We start from the raw sequence: 20,905 nt of genomic DNA, 5'->3' as shown, positions 1-20,905 counted from the left end.
AGAAGGGTTGGCTGGATCTGGGTGCACTGCGGTGCCCCAGTGCCTGGAACAGTGTTGGCTGCCTGGAACAGTATTGGTGCACAACATGCGGTAGGCATTCAATTTGTGCTTGCTCAATGAGGGAGCCTCAGTATTTTAAAATCAGACCTTGAAAACATTGCAAAGTTCTTAGAATCCCAGGCTTGAAGAATTGGAGACTGGGAGGCAGTGAGGCTGGGTGCTGCGGGCCCATCTGCCCCACCCCGGCCGGCTGTGTGTGTCTCTCTTTTTGAATCTGTTTCTTTTTCTCTCTCTGTCAGAGTCTCTGTCTTGTTCACCTCCTTCTCATTATCTCTCTGTGTGTTGTCTGTCTCTGTGTCTCTCTTCTCTGCCTCTTCTCTCCTCTCCCCACAGCTTCCTTCCCTGCTCCCCTCCTCCTTTTTTCCTCTCCTCTCTCCTCCCATCCTGTCCCCTTCTCCTCTCCTCTCTCTCTCTCCACTGTTTTGTCTCTTCCTCTCTCCCCACTGTCCATCTCTGTATCTGTCCTTTTTCTGTCTCGGTCATCTGTGTGTCTCTCCTCCTTGCTGTCATCCTCTGTCCCTGCCTCCGTGGGCACCCGGCCAGCTCCTGCTGTGGAGCGTTTTTCTGCCTCTCCGTCCTCCATCTGCCCCACCCAGGGACCCTATCCAGTTGTGACAAAGGCGAGCCCATGGCCGGTCCTGTGAGGGGCCGGTGCTGGGCGTGGAAGCTCTTCTTGACCTTCTCACTTGCGGCATGACTGAAAAAGTTGAGAACCATTCTGCTCTCTGAGCTCTGATTTCCTTGTCTCGCCCAAGAGAATAACAATTTCTGGTACTTCCTTGATTTCTATTCTAAGTACGTTTATTATTTCACTGGCTCGTGGTGAAGCTTGGAGAAGTTTGTGGGTGGGGAACCTCACCAACAAAACCCCCATGGCAGCAGAAGCAGGCCGAGCCAGGAGCTGACCATGTGCTGACCTGGGCTGGGCATGTTCCCTGGCCGGGGCATGGCCGCTGTCTATCCTGGGCTCAGCACACAGTGGTCTCTCTCTGCTCAGCCAGGCCTCCTTTCAGAAACTTGAACTCATTAGGCTGCCTCCAGCCACAGGGCCTTTGCGGGTGCTGTTCCCTTTGTCTGGGATGCTCTTCCTTCTGTCTTTGGCCTGGTTAAACTGGGGCTTTCTTATTCTTCTGATTTGGGCTCAAACATCCCCTCTTCCAGGAAGCCCTCCCTGATGACACCCCCCCGAAGTCAGGTCATCTCGTTAACCACTTTCTAGCCCTTAACACAGTTATAATTGTTTATTTGCTCTCAGTCCCCACAGGCCTCCCCACCCCACCTTCTGGGCTTAGGGCTCCCCAGGACGGAAGTTGAGAGGTCCAGGCCCATGAGTCAGCAGAGCTCTGCTTCCCCTCTTAGCACTTTCTTTGGGGCAGTTGGAGCCTGGCCTCCTCCAAGGGGGACTACATTCAGGAGTGCCTAGGTGGTGGGGAGGTGGCCAGGTCCTCTCCCCGCCCCCTACCCCAGCTGCCCAGCATCAGACAGCTTCTCTCCGCCTCTATGCCAACACCTGCCTGAGCCACTGTTGACACACTCACCTCCCCCCACCCCCACTCCACTGCCATCTTCTCCTGAAGAAGCCAGAGGGAGCTTTTCATAATCTAAATCTGGCCCCCAACGGCCGTGCTCCACACCCTTCCATGGCTCCCTGTTACTCTCTGAATAAAGCCCAGCCCCTCAGCCGGCCTCCACGCCCTCCGTGGCCTGGCCTGGCCTCTTCCCCTTCATGGCCCAGCAGCCCCCAGCTCCCAGCAGCTCTCTGCCCCCGGGTCTTCATGCTTGCTGTCCCACCAAATGGATGAAAACCACCCGTTCCCTCCCTCACCTCCTTCAAGCCCAGACCTCACCTTCCTAGCGAGGCCTTCCCTGACAGTGCTTCTTAAAATTCCAGCCTCTCCACCACCCTTTCCCCTGCTTCCCTCCTTTATTTCTCCCCATAATCCCAGCCTCTGGGAACAGGCCACAGAGTTTATGGATTCACCTTGTTTCTTGTCCGTCTCCCTGACTAGAATGTCAGTTCCCCACGGGCAGGTGCCACTGTTGCTCCTCGTCCTTACTGTGTCCCAAGGAAGGAGTGAGCGAGGCCTGTGTGGCCGTGGGGTCAGACGGGCTTGGGCTCGAGTTCTAGCTCATTCACTGCCTGACTTTCTCCTCTTAGAGCCTCAGTTTTCTCATCAGAAAAATCGGGGGAAACATAGGGTTGGGATAAGAGCTGAGCAAACTCTTGCGTGTAAAGCGTCTAGTGCCTACACGTGTCTAGAGGAAAAAAAAGAGCCGAAATGAAAACTCATCACTCACGATTTCGGGGAGATGGGTGACTGTGCTCAGGCCTGGCCACACCTTAGCGTTGTTACCTGGCCATTGAAAAGTGTGACCCGCAGCCCTCCCAGGACCCTTCTGTTTTGTTTGTTTGCTTTTAAGTATTATTCGTTACATAAGCATTTTTTCCCTCTAGATTCTATTTTTAATTTAAAAATTCAAGCGAAATTAGTGCATGTAATATTCCGCCTTTGTTTTAAAAAGGAGGTGGAAGATACACGTGTATGTTGTTAGACTGAGGAAAAATTCACATAACATGAAAGTAACCATTTAAATGAACTATTAGTTAGCCATTTTAAAGTGAACAATTCAGTGGCATTTAGTCCATTCATAATGTGGTACAACCATCACCTCTACCTAGTTCCAAAACATTTTGTCCTCTCCTCTCCCCTCCGCTCCCCTCCCCTCCCCTCCTTTCCCTTCCCCTTCGTCCACTCTTCTCCCTTCCCATTCCCTCCCCTCCCCTCCCCTCTCCTCTCCTCCCCTCCCCTTCCCTTCCCTTTCCTTCTTCTTTTTTTTTTTTTTTTTTTTGATCTCATTCTGTTGCCCAGGCTGGAGTACAGTGGTGTGATCTCAGCTTAGGGCAGCCTCAACCTCCCCAGGCTCACGTGATCTTCCCACCTCAGCCTCCTAGATAGCTGGGACTAAAGGTACATGCCGCCACACCCAGCTAATTTTTTGTATTTTTTGTAGAGACGGGGTTTTGTCGTATTGCTCAGGCTGGTCTCAAACTCCTGGGCTCAAGTGATCTGCCTGCCTCAGCCTCCTCAAGTGCTGGCATTACAGGCATAAGCCACCATGCTAGGACCCAAAACATTTTCAATCACCCAAAGGAGACCATGTACCTATTAAACAGTCACTCCTCATTCCTGCCTCTCCCCAGTTCCTGGCAACCGTCAGTCTTCTTTCTGTCTCTATGGGTTATCTATACTGGAGATTTCATATAAACAGTATCATATAATATATGACCTTTTGTGTCTAACTTCTTTCAATTAGCCTAATGTTTTTGAGGTTCTCCACGTTGCAGCGTGCATCAGTTCATTTAAAAAACTTTTTTAATTTTAATTTTTTTGAGATGGAGTCTCACTCTGTCACCCAGGCTGGAGTGCAATGGCATGATTTCGGCTCACTGCAACCTCCATCTCCCGAGATCAAGTGATTCTCCTGCCTCAGCCTCCTGAGTAGCTGGAATTACAGGTGTGTGCGACCACGTCCAGCTGTTTTGTACTTTTAGTAGAGACGGGGTTTCTCCATGTTGGCCAGGCTGGTCTCAAACTCCTGACCTCAGGTGATCACCCGCCCTGACCTCCCAAAGTGCTGGGATTTCAGGTGTGAGCCACTGTGTCCCACCAGTACTTCATTTTTAAAAAAATAATCAAATACTATTGTATGGATAGATCACATTTTGCATATCCTTTCATCGACTGATGGACAGCTGGGCTGTTTCCACCTTTTGGCTACTGCGACTAGTGCTGCTATGGTAATTGGTATGCAAGGACTTGTTGTGTGTGTGTGTGTGTGTGTGTGTGTGTGTGTATATATATATATATTTTTTTTTTTTTTTTTTTTTTTTGGAGAGAAAGTCTCGCTCTGTCACCCAGACTGGAGTGCAGTGGCATGATCTCGGCTCCCTGCAACCTCCGCCTCCCGGGTTCAAGCGATTATGCCTCAGCTGTCTGAATAGCTGGGATTACAGGCACACGCCACCATGCCCAGCTCATTTTTTGTACTTTTGGTAGAGGACTGGGTTTCACCATGTTGGCCAGGCTGGTCTCAAGCTTCTGGCCACAAGTGATCAACCTGCCTCAGTCTCCCAAAGTGCTGGGATTACAGGTGTGAGCCACAGTGCCTGGCCTCGTGTGGTTATTCTTGAATAAAAAATACAAGACACAGAAAAGGATGCCCAATGTGATTCTGATTTGTAAAAGGAATGACAGATAAAGAAATCCTCTGTCCAGGCAGACATGGTCTGTATGGGATTTTCATTCTTGTAGAAAAATATGTAAGAATCTGTTCTCAACGGTCAACAAGGGAGAAAAAGAAGGCTTATGCAGAAAAGTAAAAATGAAAAAAGAAGACCGTACACCAAACCACAACAGTGCACACACAATGGCTCCATGCGGGCATGTGAGACACACTAGACTGAGTGATTGTATGTGAAGATGTGAAAAAAACAGCAAGCAACAAAATCAACCCCAAAACTAGTCTCTCTAGGAAGGGCTGGGCAGGAGCCTGGCCAGATGGAGAAACTGAAGTTGGGAACAGGGGAGGGAACTCCTAGAGAGAGTGATCTCCAAAAACTGCTCCTCCACCCCTCCTTTTTAACTCCCTCCCCAAATACCAGGTCCCATTGGAGCCAAATTTCCTCAGTGTTTTGAAATATCAGACCTGCAGGCAGGAGACAGACTCTTCCTCATGGAGGGTGCGATTGGATTTTTAAGCTCCTGTAGATTGAGCGCTTACTACCTACTAAGTGTTTCACCTACCTTGTGACCTGAGTCCTCTCCCAGTGCCTGAGGAAGAAGCTATTGTTCCCTCATTTATTTATTTTTATTGTTACTTTTTTTTTTTTTTTTTTTTGAGATGGAGTCCTGCACTGTTGCCCAGGCTGGAGTGCAGTGGCATGATTTCAGCTCACTGCAACCTCCGCCTCCCAGGTTCAAGCGATTCTCCTGCCTCAGCCTCCTGAGTAGCTACAATTAGAGGTGCTCACCACCACGCCTGGCTAATTTTGGCTTTTTAGCAGAGACAAGGTTTCACCATGTTGGTTAGGCTGGTCTCAAACTCCTGACCTCAAGTGATCTGCTCACCTCGGCCTCCCAAAGTGCTGGGATTACAGGTGTGAGCCCCCGCACGCAGCTGCTCCCTCATTTTTTTGGTTCAGGAAAGCAAAGTTCAAAGAGGAGTAGGTTTCTCTGCAGGGCGTATGGCAGAGCTGGACTTGAACTCAGGGCGGAATCCTTAGCCATGGTGCCCTCTGCCACATGGTTCAGCTTTCCTTCATCTCTACTCCCCAAGATGCCTGGCTCCAGCTGAAGATCCAGGGTTCCCAGGCCCCCCTCCTGGGGACGGGTCCTCCTTCAGCCTGACCCGAGCTCTGCCACTTCCACCGGCATGAACTGTAGCAACAGTTTGGGTCCCCGGGCCTCATTCTCTCCATCTGGAAAATGGGCACAGCATGTGCCTTCCTGCACAGTGAGGTCGTGAAGGATTGATGAGGCGACATGCAAGGAGCATGAGCTTAGGGCCTGGCACCCAGGAGGCCACCCCCGTGGACCCTGCTGGGTTTCCGATTTCCCCTGTGACACCTCCTGGGGGCCGGATCCCCAGCAGGAGGAAGGATGAGGCCTGCGGTGCCTGGTTCTGGCACAATGCAGAGCATTGAGCTCATGCCAGCCTTGGCTTGGGTTTGGACAAATACAGTCATCTGGGCAGGACTCACACAAAGACCCGGGGGCCGGGGCAGGCGAGGGGCATCAGGTTACCCCCGTGGGCTGCAGCCACACAGGTGGCTTGGTGGGTGTATTTTCTTTTCCCTAAAGATTATCATTAACCCTCACTGAGGCCTTGGCAGGCAGGTTTCACTACAGGAAAAACTGAGGTATAGGGGTGTGCAGGCCTGACGGGACGCGCTGTCACTGTGATAGGAACAACATTAGCAATAATAACAGCTGTCCTTCGCGACTGGTTCCCACGGTCTAGGCCCTAGGTGAATAATAAGCCTTTTCTCGACCCTTTCTGCAGCCCGAGAGAAAAGCCCCATGTTATCCCAATTTCATAGATGGGCAAACTGAGGCTTGAAGACACTCTGCAGCCTCCAAGGGCTGTTGTCTTCATTCCTCCAACAGAGTGGGAATGAGACGGTGCAGAGTCTGGAATGTCTGGGCAGAAGGAAGAGCCGGAGCAAAGGCCTGGAGCTTGGAGGGCGCTGTCGGGGGTGGTGGGGGGCGGGGGCGGTGTCCCATGGTAGGGTTTCGTATCAGCTCTGCCATTTCTTGGCTGCGTGACCTCTGGCACCCTACTGGGCCTCTTTGATCCCAGACTACATGTAGAATGGGTGTGTGAGAAGAAAACCTTCTGGAGCAGGGTGTTGAGGAGAGAACAGTGCCTGGCACATCATAATAATAATGCTGAATAGATGTTATTTTCATTTCTAACCACTTCCTCCAGGAAGCCCATCCTGACCTCCTCTGGCTCCCGAGGTCACCTGGACTTGCCCCATCACAGACCTTGCCACAGTGTGAGAAACTGCCTCATCCACATACCAGCTTCTCACCCCCACCCAGACCCTCTGATTGGGACTCCCTTGAGGGCTGTGTCCCCAGAGCCCAGAAAGAGTCCAGCACAGAGCAGCTGAGGGGGTAGATGCTGGTGAACAGTGCCACTGAGCCCCTGCTACTCAGCAAGCCCTTCACACACGGATCCTTCATTTAGTGTCTTTCTTCTCCTAGATAGAACCTTGGCTTTGCCAAGACCAGCATAGTTGCTGCTCAAGAAACTATGTGAAGAAATCGTCGAGATGAACCAGCACTCAGGGGAAGGGAGGCTTTCTGAGGACGGGGCCTTAGCAGGTGGAGCTCCTGGGATAATAAGAAAGATACCCGGATGCGGTGGCTCACACCTGGAATCCCAGCACTTCGGGAGGCCAAGGCAGGCAGATCACTTGAGGCCAGGAGTTCAAGACCAGTCTGGCCAACATGATAAAACCCCGTCTCTACTAAAAATACAAAAAATTAGCTGGGCATGGTAGTGCGAGCCTGTAGTCCCAGCTTCTCGGGAGGCTGAGGCTGGAGGATCAATGATTGAACCCAGGAGGTGGAGGTTGTAGTGAGGTGAGATCGTGCCACTGCACTCCAGGCTGGGCAACAGAGTGAGACTCTGTCTCCAGAAAGAAAGACAACAATAATCAGTAGTCTTTACTCTGCTCCAGGCGCCAGGCTGAGTCTTCTCAGTTCCTCTCCCCAGCAGGTTAGTTCTATTATTGTTTCCATTTCACAGATGGGAAAATCAAGGCACAGGGAGGTGAGGTGGTTTACTCCAGGTCACACAATCAGTGAGAGGAAGAGCCAGGATCAAAGCCAAGCCTGTTTGACTGAGGAGCCTGTCCTGAGACCTTAACCACACACCAAGCCCTCCCTAGAAGGAAGATGCCGCTACTGGACACATTTTGCAGATGGAAACCAAGGCTCTGAGAGTCAGAACGGCCTGCCCACGTCTGGACACAGAAACTGAGGTTGAGCAGGAGATGCTCGAGGCGGGGTTCCTGTCTCCTAGGCCAGCACCCTGAAGGAGGGGTGGGAGACCGCCCCCCACGCCCCAAGCTATCCCCTGCTTGTTGGAGTTTCTGGTCAATACCCTGGTCTCTGTTACCCAGCCCAGCACCCAAGACACTGCCTCTTCCGCCTGCCTGGAGTCTCGGGTCTCGGGTGCCTTCACAATCGGATTCTCTGTCTCCGCAGCTGCTTTCCATTTGAGCTCTTTGTGCTGAAAATAAAAAAAAAATGAAAAGAAAACTTGGCACCGCCCCTCTGCTTTGCTTCCTGGGGAGGAAGGAGGATCCCAGCTACTTCTTTCCCTCATTCTGGGGCCCAGAGATACCCACAGCCTGCCCAAGGTCACACAGCAGGGTCGGAGCCAGGACCCTGGCCTTAGACTCCCTTTCCAGTGCTCTACCCCCTCTGGCCACTGCCTCTGCTATTCCTGGCTCTTCCTCTAGGCCCGTGAGGAGCAGATGAATTAGGATGAATGTTCCTGCACCCTACTACACGCTGGGCACTCTGCCACCTTGAGCTCACAAAACCCTCATGACGGCCCTGTGAGGTCCTGTCACCCCATTTAACCAACGAGGAAGCTGAGACTCAGAGAGGGGAAGCGCCCAAGATCACACAGCCGGGACGTGGCAGAGCTGGGGTTCCAGCTCCTGTTCCCATTGCTGGACAGCTGCCACATCTGGCACCCAATTTAGGACCCTGTGGGGAGGCCCAAGCCCCGGGGGTGGCGGGGGTTCCTAGAGGGAAGTGGCAAGGCCAGGACCCTGGAGCTGAGCCAGGTAAGAACAATGGGTCCTCAGAGACCGAGGTGGCAGGGCGGGGTGGCTGCTGAGCAGGGGCGGCAGGGCGAGGTGGCGGGCGGGGCCCAGGAGACTTCATGCTCCCGCCTCCTACTCCTGCAACCTGTTTGGGACCTGGGGACACTCCAAGCACTTCAGCTCCTCAACCTGGACAGACCCACGGCTCCAGCAGGAGGCAGGGCCAGCCCTGTGTATAACGATAAATGTAGTGGGCAATAATCGGATTTCACGCTTACCGAGTCCTACTACAGGCCAGGCACTGGGCCAAGGGCCCTTCCTGGGTCCTCACAACCAGCCTAGGAGGTGCAACTAGGATTAGTGGCTTTTTACAGATGCGGAAACGGAGGTCCAGGGAGGTACTTAGCACCTGCTGTGCCAGGACAAAGAGCTTTGGAAAGTGGGGCCCTCAGAGGGTGGGTACCCTGTTCCCAGAGGCAGGAAAGTTAAAGTAGACCGGATTCAGTGGGGCTCAGCAGGACACCAGGGAGAGTCAATGCTCTCCGGGGGCAAGATGAATTAGAGGGAGCCCTTTTGGGTTTTCAGAATCTGAATATGGGGTGAGGGAAGCAGAGATGTGGGGAGCAGATGAAGCCTCCCTGGCACTGCTGGCAGAATTAAAGGACTTGATGGACACCTAGGACTTGGAAATGTGCCTGGTAGAGAGTAGGTGCTCAGGGAACACCTCCTGTTTGCAGAAACAGCAACTCACACTTAGGGAGCCTGCTGTGCATCTGAACCCCGTGACTGGGTGTTTCTGACCCCCTTCAGCCCTCATTCCTCCTCTCTCTATTTTCTCCCCTGTCTTGGGTTCATTCCTATTTTTCCTCTTGCCCCAATTAGGCCATCTTCTATGACTGCAACAGTAAAAATATTAATTAAATCTTATAACATGGAGTCTAACATGGGGCCGTTCCAGCATTCCAGGGCGGGCTCCCAGGGCTGTAAGCAGGCATCTCTTCACTTCTCTTTCTTCATGGGCCCCAGTGCCTGCTGTGGCTCAAGACATCACGTCCCACATGATCACATCCTAACCAGGAAGGGATGGACAGAAAAGGGGACTTTCTCCTTCAGGATCTCAATTTTTTTTTTTTTTTTTTTTTTGAGATACAGTATCGCTCTGTCACTCAAGCTGTAGTGCAATGGCACGATCTCGGCTCACTGCAACCTCCACCTCCTGGGTTCAAGCGATTCTCCTGCCTCAGCCTCCCATGTAGCTGGGATTACAGGCACGCCCCACCACGCCCAGTTACTTTTTTTGTATTTTTAGCAGAGATGGGGTTTCACCATGTTGACCAGGCTGGTCTCAAACTCCTGACTTCAGGTGATATGCCCACCTCAGCCTCCCAAAAGTGCTAGGATTACAGGCGTGAGCCACCACACCCGGCCAACAATTTTTCTTAGATGTCCCAGTGGATGTCCCCTGGTATCTCATGGAATGATGGGCTCACATGTCCACATTTGAGCCAGAAAGGAATTCCTGTGGCTGACTCATGCCAATTAGGGTTCAGCCTGTCTGGCTGCTCCAAAGAGATGTGGGCTCCGAAGATGATGGGGGCACGGCTGGGATGGCCACCAGCTGGAGTTTCACTGACAGCCTCCTAAGTGACACAGTGGATCTGGGTTTGCTCGGCCTTCTCTGGCTGGTCCTCTTGGCAGTCTCTGCCCTCTGGGTAACTGCCCCCTCCTTGAGCACGGTCTTCCCCAGCCTTTTGATGGCAGCTCGCTGGTCTCGCTGGTTCTCCTCCTACCTCCCCTCCCGTTCCTCCTTGGGCCTCGAAAATGGCCCCTCTTCTGCCTTCATCTGGTCCTTGCTCCATGAGCTCAGGTGTGCGGGGTCCCTCGTGCCTTTACACAGGCTCTGTCAGTCTGTCCATGGGTGTTCCAGTGGCACACCCCGCTGGCAGACATGGGTGTCTTTCCCAGCTCAGAAGACAGCACTGCCACCCACCCAGGGCCAGGCGTCAGACCTTAGGGTTGTTCTTCTCCCCTCTAACCTCCGCATTCAATCAGCAAATTCCATTGGCTCTGCCTGTGGACTTAACCAGAACTCGACAAGTCTTCCCTCCTCTGTCTGGTCATTGCTCACCCGCCTGGGCAGAATCTCCGCCCTGGCCTCCCCACCCACCCCACACAGCCCTCCACACTCAGCCAGAGGGCTCCTGTTGGAACCCAAGTCAGGTCACACCATTGCCTCACTCCAAACCCTGCTCCTACCTCCCTCAGAGAGAAAGACAGTCCCTGCTCCGGCCCCAAGGACAGCCCTGAATGGCCTTCCCCCTCCCTACCTCCCCTCCCCACTCCCCTGGCCACAGTGACCTCCCTCCTCCTGCTAGAACACATGGAGCTTTGCCCCACATCTCCTGGGTGTTGTTTTTCTGGATCTTTCCATGATCGGCCCCATCCCCTCACTCGGACCTGTGTGCCTCAGAGAGGCCTCCCAGACCATCCCTGAAAGAAGCCCTGCCCACCCCTACTACACCTGCCGAAGATCAGCTTCGACAAGCGGGACTGTGTCTTATTCAGCACGGGGCCAGCACAGGGCAGTGCCCAGAACGCAGCGGCTGGCGTGCAGCGGCTGGCGCCGGGCTCCGTGGGTCCTCCCACAGATGCAGTCCGTGGGACGGTGTCTGGGTCCCAAGGTGACCCCCAGGCTGAGGTCACCACCTTTCCCCTTCCAGGATCACTGCCTGGATGATGATGGGTGTCCCAGTGGTGGGGAGAGCAGCTCTGAGCCTCCACCGTGCCCAGAGCGATGGGCACTGGAGCCTGGAACCTTCATTCCCATATCACAGAACCTCCAGGAGTCTGGAAGGGGACAGTTGAGACGAATGGAATTTAGGAACTTTTGGTCCGTGCTCAATGTTCCCTCTGGGGACATCTTGTCTGATGGTTGTTGTTTTTGTTTTCTCTTTTCCTGAGCTGTGGTACCTATTGTTCAAACAGAGGACCCCGAGCGCTGGCCTGCCTCACTCAGGCACAAGCACCCGAGCTGTCTGGCAAGGTGGAAATCCACCACAGCCAACTTCCCCTTGGGGATTCCACAGGAAGGACGTGGCCCCTCTAACCGAGGCGGATGTATGGTCTCTCCATAGATTCCGCCTGCCTAATCTCACGGCCGCTTCAGCTGGGTCTCATGGGGCCACCCTGTGGCCTGCGTTCAGGGACCACATTGTAGCAACAAGGCTGCGTTAAAGCTGGAATCGCACCCAGCAGACTCGGCCTGGGGGGATCCACCAGCCCACATCTCCCCCGCCCCGGACACAGCCACCTGGCGATTGGCTCTTCTCTCTCCAAAGCCGTATTTGTTCTTTTTGCTGACTATGTGCAGCTGAATTCTCGTTGGTTAAAGCGCCTGCGCGGTGGCTGCCCTGAATACAAAAAAGATCAAGGGGGTGCTGTCCTGGTAGGTATAAGGAGTGGGGGCCCCCCACCTCTACCACTTCTCCAGGTGACCCGAGGGCCAGTCCTTAGAATACCACCAGGCTCAGTGGAACCCAGTTTGAAAGCCCATGATCAAGGTCCATTCCTTTGGTCTCCATCCGGGAAAGTGAAGGAGAGATGAGGGAGGGGGCATTTTGAGGACCAGAAATGGCGTGGCAGAAACAGCCAGCCTGGAGGAGGGGGTCTGGGCAGGGCAGGACCCAAAGGCTGGAGCAGGAGGTGTCTGGCGAGGCTGTCTGGGGGACGTGACTTCCCTGTCCCCTTCGTTCATTCTTCATCATTCATTCATCCATTCTACACATATTATGAAGCACCCACTGAGCTGGGGGTGACAATGATCCCTGCCTACAAGAAGCTCCTAGGCCGGTGGGGGACATGAACACCCTTCAAAATGTCAATTTGTGACTGCGACAAGTACAAGGTGATTTGCGGGTCAGTAAAGGGGGAAGGAGGTTGGTGTGGTTAGGGTGTTCGGGAAAACTTCCTAGAAGCTGAGCTGGGAACTGAAGGGTGAGCAGAGGCCAAGTACATGAGAAAGGGAGGAACGAATATTCCAGCAAGTGGACACAGCACGTGCAAGGGACCTGCTGTGAAATGGAGCAGAGTCGGAGGGGCTAACAGGCTCACAGTTCCACGTGGCGGAAGCTTTGCAGTGAGGGGCAGGTGTGGAGAGGAAGGCGAGGTAGGGGCTGGACAGACTCCCAGTGAGAGCAGCCCAGTCTCTATGCCAAAGGCAGAGGGGTTCTTGGGAGGGTCTGAGTCAGCAGCACCAGCTTCTTCCTGAATGCTCCAGGGCCTGGGGCCAGGGGTGGGCATCTGGATTTGATCGTCAGTGGGATAGGAGACAGGGTCACCTGGCACTTCTGCTCATCTCTGCCTTCCTGGTTTGGGTATAACAATCACTGTCTCTTTGTCTTTCATGATTTATCTCATTGAACCTCCACCCACAGACCAACCCCTGCAGGTGCCAGGGGTTGAACCCATTTGTCAGATGGGGAAACTGAGTCTGTGATATGTTCCCATGGCCCCACCCGCTTCCTTCTGCCCAGAGAAAAGAGGAACAGGGAACTGATGCCCATGGTCAGCTGGAAAGAGTCTGGGCAGGGAATGGGGAGGGTGGGGCCCTCGGGGGCCTGTGTTCGGGATGGGCAGGGGCCCTGCTTCCGTTTAACCACAGCCCTGTGACATGCCCCAAAAGGGAAGCAGCAGCCGCCTGTCCTTACCCCTCTGTGCTCTAGGGAGGGGGCTGGGGATGCCCAGGGGTGGGGAGCAGGAGTCTGGGGAGGCCTCACCCTCCCACCCCAGGCCTCGAGTCTGGGTTCTTAGAGAACTCTGGGGTCAGCTGAACCCAGCTGGTGACCTCCATCAAGTCCCATGAAGACCTTGGCTTCCTGTTCTGTAAATGGAGGATCAGTCTCTCTTGCGGAATGTTCTCAGATTAGCACACAGTGGGTCCTCACTGAATGGCTAGCCAGCAGTTGTTGGTTGAATAAGCTAAGGGTGTTTTTCTCCTTGAAAGGAGTAGCCAATTAGATAAGGAACCCGTGTATATGACATTCCACAAATATTTATTGAGCACCTATTATATTTCAGGCATTGTCCTGGTACTATGGAGCAATGAACAAACAAGACAAAAATGCCCCCATCACCTTTGGAGCCCACATCTCTTCGGAGCTGCCCTACATTTCCTGGTTTGTGGCAGACATTACTAATTGATCATCTTTCCTACTGAAACCAGAATTCTCTCCAACACCGTGCACCACTCAGGGACTGACATATGGTGGGGAACGGCCTGTCATCCCCAGGGAGGGGTGGCACGTGGGAACTCAGAAGGTCTCAGTGAGAATCTTCTAGCTGATTTAAGCAACTTCCTCTCAGTCTCTTTCAACAAATATTTACTGAACACCTACTGTGTGTCCAGTACTTTGCCAGGCACTGGGGATACAGCAGTGACCAGGGTGGACATTGTCCTTACCCTTGTGGAGCTGATGTTCTGGTGAGAAAGACAAACAAAGAAGCAGACATTTCCAGACATGGATACGTACTACAAACACATGCCAGAGGCGTGGAGTGGAGGGTGACAGGGGAAGAGTCTGGGGTAGCTCGGGGTTGGGGATTCTGGAGGGAGGGCATTTACTGAGACCTCACTGAGATGCAGCCACCAAAAGAAAATATGGGGGAAGGTGTCACAGGCAGCACAGCAAGGGCATAGGCCCAGAGTGGGGAATGAGGTTGATAGATTTAAGGGACAGGAAGGAACTAGTGTTGCTGGCGGGGTATGAGTTTTGGGGAGAGAAGCAGGAGAGGGTGGTGGAGACCAGGCTGGGGCCATACATCCAGGGCTCGGGGCCAGGGGTGAGCTCTGGATCACATCTCCAATGGGATGGGCAGTCACTGGAGGGTCAAAGCAGGGGAGAGACTCGGGCAGGATCCCATTTCAGATCCCTCTGGCTGTGTGAAGCAGGGACACCCGGCCGGAGATGGCCGCAGATGTCCAGGCGAGCGAGGATGGCAACTTGGACGGGGGTGATGCCAGCAAATGTGGGGAGAGATGGCCAGGCCTGGCGGGAGGCCCAGGGCTCTGCATTCCGTTTCATTTTTCCTTTTACACAATCCCCACCCCCCCACCCTGGGCACTCTGGGTCACTGGACTTTCCCTGGCACTGCTGGTGGGGCCCACAACCTGCTGGTGATCTGGCCTCTCCGGGTCCCAGCTGGTTCCCTGCCCTGCCCTGGACCCTTCCTCTCCAGGGACAGACCCAGCTTCAGTTCCTCTGTCGCTGTTTCCCAGCACCTCCTGCCCCAGCTCTGCCTGGGCCCTGCTGATCTCCTAACTCTGCCGCTGCTCCAGCACCGCACCCCCAACTCCAGCCCTGCTGGCTGCCTGGGAGCCGGCAGATGCTTCCTCTGAGCTGCTTTTTCCAGATCAAGTTTGCCTCCAAGGAAGTGAGCCTGAGACTCCCAGCCAGTTGGGGGAGATAAGTTCGAGGGAAGTACCCCAAGGTAGCTTGCCAGAGGGCAGCCTCGCTCTTGGGCAGATTTTTCCTCTGGTCCAGTTTGTTGCTGGATGGAGCAGGCAGATCTACCTTCCCCACTGACTCAGGCCTTGGGTGCTCTGATGGAGACTGTGGCTGGAGAGCTGTATTGAGCAGGGCTCTGAGGCTGCGTCTACGATACTAGGAAGGAGACTCATCATTGATTAGTAATGCCTGCTGTGGACCCAGGATGGAGGATAGGGGCCACGCTGGCCTCATCTGTGTGTCTGCAGCACCCAGTAGGTCCTCAGGTCTGCGCTCCCCTGTTGTGCCTCTAAATCTTCAAGTATAACAAATGCTGTTTGAAAATATCATATGGTGGTGGGCCGAGGTGGGAGGATCGCTTGAGGCCAGGAGTTCCAGACCAGCCTGGGCAACAGAGTGAGAACCCATCTCTAGAAAAAAAAAAAAAAAAAAAAAAAATTACCTGAGTGTAGTGGTGCACGCCTCTAGTCCCAGTTACTTGAGAGGCTGAGGTAGGAAAATTGCTTCAGCCCAGGAGATTGAGGCTGAAGTGGGCTATGATTGTGTCACTCCACTCCAGCCTGGGCAACAGGGCAAGACCCCCCATCTCTCCTAAAAAAAAAAAAAAAGGAGAAAAAGAGAAAATACCCCATGGCCTTGGTTTCCTTATCTGTGAAATGGGGATGATGATGACAAGCCCCCAAAGGGCTTCCCCACACCCTGGCAGTGACTGACACAGAGGCCTTGAGAGCTGCGTGTTCCACAGTCATGCTGCTGGTACATGGCTGAGCTGGTGGGGTTTGAACCCTGGGCCCCTGAGTCAGGGAGATCAAGCGGAACAGTTGGGCCGGGGAGGGGAAGGTGCTGCCCAGAGCTCCCAGTGACCTTGGACCCCACTTCTCCTTTCTGCCCAGTGTACTCGGCACACAGGAAGCCTGGCGGGGCCTCCCTTGCCCATCCTGTCTGCAGCCGGGTGGACACGGGGTCCCGGCGTCACCCACCGCCACCCAGGCCTCCCCCTTCCTGTGTTGTGAAAGACCAAGTGTCCCCTGTGTGGAATGGGCAGGCGGCTCTGGCGATGGGTGGACGGGTGAATGGGGCCCTCTCAGGCGGGGTCACTGCCCGCGGTTACCGCTAGCAGGCCTGGCCTAGGCCTCCGCCCCTTCCTCCTCCTTCTCCTCCTCCTCTGTTTCCCCAAAGTTCAGGCAGCCTTAAGCAAGAGGCTGTGGGACCCAGGAAACTGGGGAGGCTGTCCAGCCACCATCTTGTCCCCACAGAGCAGGCCTAGGCTTCGGCGGTCATGGAGAGGTCCTAAACAACAACAAAACTATAATAATAATAATGAGAATAATAATGAGAATAGCTATTATAGTGGAGTGGCTTCTACGCGCCAGGCGTGCTCTCATTTAACCACAAATACATAAAAAGCACCTCCTATGTGCCACATGTGATTCTCAGACCTTTACCTCATGTCCCATCGAATCCCCACCAACCCTTGTGAAACAGTTTTGTTTTTTTTTAATGATTCCTTTCTTCAGAGTAGGAAACTGAGGCTCTGAGAGATGAAGCTACTTGCCAACGCCACGCAGCTCAGCTACATCCCACTGAACATCACCCTGTTCCCTGGGGTGAGTGCTGTTCTGGAAGTTGGGGGCTCAGAAGCTGTTGGTGCCCACCTGGGAGGTCGCCCTCGCAGCTGCTATTCGGAATCTCTTGCCCAAGGGCTTGGGCAAGAGTGTGGGAAATAAGTGAGAGACCCTTGCCAGTAGAGGTGGGGTCTGGTTGTGCCCCCACCCAGCTTCCTTGCTTCTGGTTCAGGGGACAGTGGGAAGGTACTTTCTGTGAGTTCTCCCAGAGGTCCCTGGGGGTTGGGTTCCTGTTGCCCAATGAGGAGACCTGCTCATCCACCTTCCTTGTGTCGCTTCCTCACTCCCTCCTAGTGTTTCTAGAATCACCTCCCAAATATCCCGCTTGCACCCAAACCCTTGTCTTGGCTTAGCTTCTGGGAGCCGACCTCAGCCAGCAGCTATAATGCTCAGGGCTTGAGAGCTTTGGAATCAGGTGGACCTGAGTGTGAATCCCAGCCCTGCCACTTAACCTGAGTGTGAACTTGGGAGCCTGCCCCACCTCTCGGAACCTCAGTTCCTCTGTCTATGAAAAGGGAACTTACGTGCAGAAAACCAAGTGACTATGAGGGGGATGGGGCAGTGTGAGATGACAGGACCAGAGCACGTTCCTGGCTGCAGAGCCCACAAGTCACGCTGTGAGAGTTTTTGGGGTGATATGGGGACAAGGGCGCAGAGGAAGAACCAGTCGCGAGTCCTCAGCCCTGTTTGACTGACGGGGGACGGGGGTGAGTGGGAAAGAGGTACAGCGTTGTTCCACCTTCCCCACCCATCACCCCTGAGATTCCAAATGCACATTGGGACCAACCCAGGGAGCCCAGCGGATGTTCAGGGTAGGGCAAAGAACAGGTGCCAAGTTTGCTCCCTGGGGGCTGAGACTGGGTGGCCGGAAGAGCTGCATCGGTAGGACTTTCACCAGGTAGACAGCAGGCACCTCGTCCCCGCAGATCACAGCTTCTAGGGCCACCTGTCCACAGAATCCCTTCACTGATCTGTGCTCAAGGCTGGGGTGTGGGGAACTGGGTGTCCTTCTTTTACCCTGGGTGGGGCCTCATGCTCAAAGGGAGCTCTGTCTACCCCCACCACAAACCTGCAGTTTCCCTGCTAGAGCGATGGCAATCCCAGCCACCTGGCTGCCCAGGCCCCCAACCGGGATTCTCTCTCTTGTTCCCATGGGCAGCCCATCAGCAAACTCATCCACATGTCCAAGAGTCCACCTCACTACCCTGCCCTGCCCTGCCCTGGTCCAGCTGGGATGGATGTTTGCAGTGGTCTCCTCATTAGTCTCCCTGCCTCCTCTCTCGACTTCCTAAGCCAGAGGAATTCTGTAAGAGCTCAGGTTAGATCCTATCCCTTTTCTGCTCAGAACCCTCCATGGCTCCCAACTCACTCGGAGCAGAAGCTCACAGGGCCTGCAGGATCTACGCCCCAGCCCCGCCTAACCTCACTGCCTCTCTCTTCGCTGCTCATCCACAGCCACGGTGGCCTCATCTCTGTGCCATAAACTCGCCAATTATCCTGCTGCTGCCTCAGGGACTTTGCACCCACTCTTCCCTCTGGAACAGAGGACATTCCTGCCAGCTCTGCCCATGGTGGACCCTTGTGTAGGGTCAGGCCTCTGTTCCAAAGTCACCCCTGGGGACGCTTTCTCTGACCAGCCCCTCATTCCTATGGCCTCATGCTGTTTTTATTTCTTCCTAGGACTTAGCACGTATCCTAGAAATTAACCTGCTGGTTGATCCTGTTTCTTGTCTGTCTCTTTCCAGTGGAATGTCACCATCGCCCAGGTGGGGATTTTTGTGTGTTTTGTTCACTGCTGTACACCCAGCCCCCAGCACAGCGCCTGTCCAGGGCAAGTGCCCAGTGAACACTCAGGAACCAGAGCATGCATGCATGGATAAATATTTCTTTGGCAGATGAAGGGGCTGAGGCTCGGAGGAGGCCCTGGGGGTCTCAGACTCACAGCCCAGTGCTCTTTCTGCTGACACACCCTGGTCTCTGGAGCAGTTTGTTGCCTGTTCAACAACAAAGAGGGCGTGCCTGGTTAGGGGTCCTGCGTGCGAATCGCAGTCCCTGCGTGTCTTGGCTGGAGGTCACCACCCTCTCTGCTCCAGGGCCTGTAATTACCACTTACCCTGGTCAGTGGGTCCGAGAGATTCCCCATGTAGGCAGGGCTGTGGCCAGGGTGCTCACCTGGCCCCCGGCAGGTCCCATGGGCACTGTCTGGTCAGGCTTCGTGGCTGACATTCCAGGTACATTTCTAGCCCTGGGCTGCCACGGGCAAAGGGTGGGGAGAGGGTCGTGGGCTTCAGGCTGGACAAACCAGTCAGCCTTCCCAGCTGGGCCACCTGACCACCCACTTCCTGTGGGGCTCCTTGAGGCCTGGAGGGTGGACGGGGCCTCTGTTCAATCCTCACCTGTGCCCTCTTCCCTTCTCTCCCTCGGCAGGTCCTCACAGCACCTCCTGCAAACAGACCTCCGACCCAAGCCCTTCCTTCTGCCTCCACTGCCACCATTGCTGCTCATCTCTGCTGGCACAGAAGTCTCTTCCCTGGTCCTCCAGAAATCCCCCCTCCATATTCAGCGAGAGGGAGCTATTCAAACTGCGGGCTAGCCCACATCAGTCCCCGGCAAAGTCCTCTCTAAGGGATCCCGTTGCTTGGAGAATAAACCCTCGGATTCCTTCTTTGGCTCTCGGGGCCTCCTCTCTGACCTCCCTCTGTCTCCTCTCCCAGCCTTCCTCCTCACTTACCCTCCAGCCACCCTGGCTTCCTCCTTGCTCCTGAAACAGCCTGAGGCCCACACTGCCCCGGGCCCTTTGCACTGGCTGTTCCCTCTACCTGGAACACTTCTCCCAGGCTTCCACAGGGCTCCCTCCCGCACTTCCTTCGGGTGCCCACCTGGGAAGCGTTTCCTAACCGCCCCCCACTTCCTTCTGAGCACGGTAGGGTCTTTCTACCTGGTATATGAGGGCAGTCTGCTGTGTTCTCTGTGTGCCCCGGTGCCATCACAGTGTGTGGCAGATGGTAAGTGCTCGACACACATCGGCTGACTGCCTGAATGAACAACTCTATGAGCCGATGGCAGATAAGGACACTGAGGTCCTCTGGGGTAGGTGACCAGCCCAAGGCCACACAGCTGGTTTGAAATTAGGCCAGGAGAGGAGCCCGGGTTGGTCACATCCTGGAGCTGGCGTCTTGGAAACTGCATCAGGAGAATAACAAAGATGAGACGCAGGCTCTAACAAGTGGATACCAGTGACTCTCGCCCCGCCAGCCCCAGCCCTGCGGCCTTGGGCCCTTCCAGGAGTCATGGTCTGCCTGCCTGGGGCATTCCAGGCTTTAGCCCAGGTCCTGCGCTTTCTATTTTGAGCCTCTTAGTCCTGAGGACTGTGTGTTCCCAGCAGGCGGCGCGGGCCAGAGGCTGAGCCTGGGTGTGGCTGTCACCCTATCTGGGGCCAGGAACCCAGATTCCCAGGCCCTTAACCTATTGGCTGCTGAGGGCTCTGGCATAAGCCCTGTTCCCTGCTTGATTGTCTTCCCTTCAAGCCCCTGCCCTGGTGTCTTCCAGGCATGGTATCAGCCCATCTCACCTTGGATTATATCCCTGTTTGGCCCCATTTGAATCCTGGCTCTGCCCCTTTCCAGCACTGTGACCTTGGGCAAGTCACTTCATCTCTCTGGGTCTCAGTTTCTTCATCTGGGAAATGGGGACAATAAGAGTACCTGTCTTTGGCCATGTGTGGTGACTCACGCCTGTCATCCCAGCGCTTTGGGAAGCCGAGACGAGAGAATTGCTTAAGACCAAGAGTTTGAGATCAGCCTGGGCAACATAGTGAGACCCCCGTCTCTACAAAATTTTAAAAAGTTAGCTGGGCATGGTGGTGTGCGCCTGTAGTCCCAGCTGTTCTGGAGGCTGAAGCGGGAGGATTGCTTGAGCCCAGGAGTTTGAGGCTGCAGTGAGCTATGATTACGCCCCTGCACATTAGCCTGGGTGATAGAATGAGGCCCCATCTCTAAAAATAACAATACTAATAATAAATAAAAATGAAAACGAGCACCTGTCTTCTGGGGTTTCAGAGGAGATTCAATGTGATGAAATTGATGAGAGTGCCCTGCACGGAGCTGGAAACTCAGAAATCCTCGATAATGAGTTCCCCCACCATCAGCAGCTGGTTTAAATATAAAAACTGTCATGGCCTCTGGAGAAACGACAAGAGTTTGAAGGAGCTTCCCTGCACTGGCCACCGTACACCCTACACCCTTACTTCCTCCCCTCAACTTGCCTGGATTTATCGACCCCCACTACCCCACTGGTTGCCTTCTCTCCACCTGGCACATTCCGTATGAATTTGCTTGTTGGTTTCTTGCCTATCTCCCCAGTAGAACACT

General features: G+C 54.3%; 1 long non-coding RNA gene across 1 annotated transcript; it reads left to right on the top strand.

The window, feature by feature from the left end:
- Positions 1-7,551: 7,551 nt before the first annotated feature.
- On the top strand, positions 7,552-19,480 carry LOC103244429 (uncharacterized). Its single transcript, XR_501580.3, has 5 exons — positions 7,552-8,428; positions 13,484-13,581; positions 16,428-16,517; positions 18,216-18,301; positions 18,963-19,480. It is a non-coding gene; the product is annotated as an uncharacterized lncRNA (long non-coding RNA).
- Positions 19,481-20,905: the final 1,425 nt, after the last annotated feature.

The sequence above is a fragment of the Chlorocebus sabaeus genome, chromosome 2, assembly GCF_047675955.1.
Source record: "Chlorocebus sabaeus isolate Y175 chromosome 2, mChlSab1.0.hap1, whole genome shotgun sequence".
Taxonomy (NCBI): domain Eukaryota; kingdom Metazoa; phylum Chordata; class Mammalia; order Primates; family Cercopithecidae; genus Chlorocebus; species Chlorocebus sabaeus.
Note: the sequence above shows the minus strand (reverse complement) of the source record. Positions and strands in the feature narration are given on the sequence as shown.